We start from the raw sequence: 4,167 nt of genomic DNA, 5'->3' as shown, positions 1-4,167 counted from the left end.
AGGCTGAAAAGGACTGCAGATGCTGTTGGATTATGACCTCCCTGCACTCGAAGTAGATTTTCTGGAGCTACAGAAGCCCAATTAATGCGCTCTTAATTGCGTTGGAAAGTAGACATCCTGGGATTTTCAGCAATATATAATAGTTTATACTTTGCCCGAGATTTGATGGCCCAAACCGGCGTTCCAAATCAGCTCAAGACTGCCCGGCGTTTAACACCGAAACTAGCACAGAAATGGGAGTTAAATGCCCAAATTGGTACAAAAGATGGCGTTTAACTCCAAGAAAAGTCTCTACACATAGAAGCTTCAATGCTCAGCCCAAGCACACACCAAGTGGGTCCGGAAGTGGATTTTTACGTCATTTACTCATATTTGTAAACCCTAAGCTACTAGTTCTCTATAAATAGGACCTTTTGCTATTGTATTTTCATCTTTTGATCACTTTAGATCTTAGGATCATCTTGGTTCTTCTGGTTCCTTCTCTGGGGCCAAAGCCAATGATCATCTTGTTCTTATGTATTTTCAACGGTGGAGTTTCTACACACCATAGATTAAGGTGTGGAGCTCTGCTGTACCTCGAGTATTAATGCAATTACTATTGTTCTTCTATTCAATTCGGCTTATTCTTGTTCTAAGATATCACTTGTCCCTCAACTTGATGAATGTGATGATCCGTGACACTCATCATCATTCTCACCTATGAACGTGTGCCTGACAACCACCTCCGTTCTACCTTAGATTGAGTGGATATCTCTTGGATTCCTTAATCAGAATCTTCATGGCATAAGCTAGAATTGATGGCGGCATTCTTGAGAATTCGGAAGGTCTTCTAGAATTGATGGCGGCATTCAAGAGAATCCGGAAGGTCTAAACCTTGTCTGTGGTATTCTGAGTAGGATTCAAGGATTGAATGACTGTGACGAGCTTCAAACTCCTGAAGGCTTGGCGTTAGTGACAAACGCAAAAGAATCAATGGATTCTATTCCAACCTAATTGAGAATCGACAGATGATTAGCCGTGCTGTGACAGAGCACATTGAACATTTTCACTGAGAGGACGGGATTGTAGCCACTAACAACGGTGATGCCCAACATACAGCTTGCCATGGAAAGGAGTAAGAAGGATTGGATGAAGACAGTAGGAAAGCAGAGAGACGGAAGGGACAAAGCATCTCCATACGCTTATCTGAAATTCTCACCAATGAATTGCATAAGTATCTCTATCTTTATTTTATGCTTTATTCATAAATCATCTATAACCATTTGGATCTGCCTGACTGGGATTTACAAGATAACCATAGCTTGCTTCATACCAACAATCTCCATGGGATCGACCCTTACTCGCGTAAGGTTTATTACTTGGACGACCCAGTGCACTTGCTGGTTAGTTATGCAAAGTTGTGATAAAGAGTTGAGATTGCAATTGAGCGTACCATGTTGATGGCGCCATTGATGATCACAATTTTGTGCACCATGTTTTTGGCGTCGTTGCCGGGGATTGTTTGAGTTTGGACAACTGATGGTTCATCTTGTTGCTTAGATTAGGTATTTTTCAGAATTTTTAAGAATGAATTCTAGAGTTTCAAGGTGATGTTCTTATCATCACCAAAGCTGATTGATTTTCATCAATTTAGCTCTTGAATGTAATGTTCTGCTGAAGCTTGGCTAGCCATGTCTAATTTCTTTAGACTGAAGCTTTAGACTAACATTGCATGATTCCTGGAATTCTTATTAAAAATTTTGAATCTCTTTATTTTCTTCTCCATATAATTTTCGAAAAATAAAAAAATTACAAAATCATAAAAACCAAAAATATTTTATGTTTAAGTCTAGTGTCTCATTTTAAGTTTGGTGTCAATTGCATGTTTCTGTTCTTCTTGCATTGTTCATGTGTCTTCATTGATCTTCAAGTTATTCTTGATGATTTACTTGCTCTAATCTTTAAATTCTCTAGTCTTGAGTGTTTTGTTGTTTCTCATATGCATTCTCAATTTGTTAGTGTCAGTAGTATACAAACTTCTAAGTTTGGTGTCTTGCATGCATTGTTTATTTGATCTTAGTTTCATTTTGATTATTCCTCATTATTAAAAATCCAAAAAAATTTTAATTTGTGTCTTTTCAAGTCAATAATACAGAGAATTGAAGATTCAGAACATACAGCACAGGAATTACACAGAAAAAGCTGGGCGTTCAAAATGCCCAGTGAGGAAGAAAAACTGGCGTTTAAACGCCAGCCAGGGTGCCTGGCTGGGTGTTTAACGCCCAAAAGGGTAGCATTTTGGGCGTTAAACGCCAGAATGTATACCATTCTGGGCGTTTAACGCCAGGATGGCACAAGAGGGAAGATTTTGTTTTTAATGCAAATTTTTTTTCAAGTTTCAAAATTTTTCAAAATCAAATCTTTTTCAAATCATATCTTTTCAATCATATCTTTTCAAAATTAATTTCTCTTCATTTTCAAAAATACTTGCTAACAATTAATGATTTGATTCAACATTTCAAGTGTGTTGCCTTTTCTGTTGAGAAAGGTTTAATATCTGAATCATATCTTTTCTTGTTAGCCAAGTCATTAATTTTAAAAATCAAATCTTTTTAAATTGTTTTTCAATCATATTTTTTCAATCATATCTTTTTAAAACTATAACTTTTCAATCATATCTTTTTAATCACATCTTTTTCAAAATAGTTTTCAATCATATCTCTTTGATTTCCAATTTCAAAATCTTTTTCAAAATCAATTTATTTCTTTCTCAATCTTAGTTTTCGAAAATCAATTACCATTTTTTTCAAAATTTCTTTTGATTAATTCACTTTAATTTTCGAAAATTTCTTCCCCTCTTTTCACATCCTTCTATTTATGGACTAACACTCCTCCTCAATGCACAATTCAAACTTTATCTTTCTAAGTTCGAATTCTTCTACCTCTTCCTTCTATTTTTCTTTTCCTCTGATATCTCAAGGAATCTCTATACTATGACATAGAGGATTCCATATTTTCTTGTTCTCTTCTCTTTCATATGAGCAGGAGCAAAGACAAAGGCACTCTTGTTGAAGCTGACCCTGAACCTGAAAGGACCTTGAAGTGAAAGCTAAAGAGAAGCTAAAACACAACTCTCTGTAGAGGACCTAACAGAAATCTTCAAACAAGAAGAAGACATGGCAGCCAAAAACAACAACAATGCCAATAATACAAGGAAAGTGATGGGTGACTTTACTGCACCTACTCCCGACTTCTATGGGAGAAGCATCTCTATCCCTGCCATTGGAGCAAACAACTTTGAGCTTAAACCTCAATTAGTTTCTCTAATGCAACAGAATTGCAAGTTCCATGGACTTCCATTGGAAGATCCTCATCAGTTTTTAGCTGAGTTCTTACAAATCTGTGACACTGTCAAGACCAATGGGGTTGACCCTGAGGTCTACAGACTTATGCTATTCCCTTTTGCTGTAAGAGACATAGCTAGGATATGGTTGGACTCACAACCTAAAGAAAGCCTGAACTCTTGGGAAAAGCTAGTCAATGCCTTTTTGGCAAAGTTTTTTCCACCTCAAAAATTGAGTAAGCTTAGAGTGGAAGTCCAAACCTTCAGACAGAAGGAAGGTGAATCCCTCTATGAAGCTTGGGAAAGATACAAGTAATTGATTAGAAAGTGTCCTTCTGACATGCTTTCTGAATGGAGCATCATAGGTATCTTCTATGATGGTCTGTCTGAACTGTCCAAGATGTCATTGGACAGCTCTCCTGGAGGATCTCTTCATCTGAAGAAGACGCCTATAGAAGCTCAAGAACTCATTGAAATGGTTGCAAATAACCAATTCATGTACACTTCTGAAAGGAATCCTATGAACAATGGGACGAATCAGAAGAAAGGAGTTCTTGAGATTGATACTCTGAATGCCATATTGGCTCAGAACAAAATATTGACTCAATAAGTCAATATGATTTCCCAAAGTTTGTCTGGAATGCAAGCTGCACCAGGCAGTACTAAGGACGCTTCATCTGAAGAAGAAGCTTATGATCCTGAGAACCCATCAATGGAAGAGGTGAATTACATAGTAGAACCCTATGAAAACACCTATAATCCTTCATGGAGAAATCATCCAAATCTCTCATGGAAGGATCAACAGAGACCTCAACAGGTTTCAACAACAATAATGGTGGAAGAAA

General features: G+C 37.0%; 1 non-coding gene across 1 annotated transcript; it reads right to left on the bottom strand.

Moving 5' to 3' along the window:
- Positions 1-3,560: 3,560 nt before the first annotated feature.
- On the bottom strand, positions 3,561-3,668 carry LOC127740271 (small nucleolar RNA R71). The gene has a single exon (XR_008000951.1). It is a non-coding gene; the product is annotated as a small nucleolar RNA R71 (small nucleolar RNA).
- Positions 3,669-4,167: the final 499 nt, after the last annotated feature.

The sequence above is a fragment of the Arachis duranensis genome, chromosome 6, assembly GCF_000817695.3.
Source record: "Arachis duranensis cultivar V14167 chromosome 6, aradu.V14167.gnm2.J7QH, whole genome shotgun sequence".
In the NCBI taxonomy this organism is placed as follows: domain Eukaryota; kingdom Viridiplantae; phylum Streptophyta; class Magnoliopsida; order Fabales; family Fabaceae; genus Arachis; species Arachis duranensis.
Note: the sequence above shows the minus strand (reverse complement) of the source record. Positions and strands in the feature narration are given on the sequence as shown.